The sequence below is a fragment of the Nannochloropsis gaditana genome, assembly GCF_000240725.1.
Source record: "Nannochloropsis gaditana CCMP526 unplaced genomic scaffold scaffold718, whole genome shotgun sequence".
NCBI lineage: Eukaryota > Eustigmatophyceae > Eustigmatales > Monodopsidaceae > Microchloropsis > Microchloropsis gaditana.
Genome location: NW_005803235.1, coordinates 1,004 through 1,344, shown reverse-complemented (window position 1 = coordinate 1,344; position 341 = coordinate 1,004).

Sequence of the window (341 nt, the reverse complement as noted above, 5' to 3'; positions counted from 1 at the left end):
GAGGGAGGGAAGAGACGCAGATGGCCCTCTGTCGATGCATGACGGTGCTTATGGACGCATTTGCTCTTCCTTATGCTCCTTCCCTCCCTCCCTCCCTTTCCCCCGCAGATTTTCAAGCCCGAGGTCTGGCATCGGATTCCCGGTCCCGGGGCTGTGGAGCGCGTGCAGGCCATGCTCCTGGACAAGATCAAGATGGAGGGGCTCAGGACGTACCTCTTCACCTTCTCCCCGTACTACGATTCCTTGTCCCTCCCCCAGCTCTGCGAGATGTTCGAGATGGAGAGGTGGGCAGGAGGGAGGGACGGAGGGAGAGACGGAGGGAGGGAAGGAGGGAAGGAAGG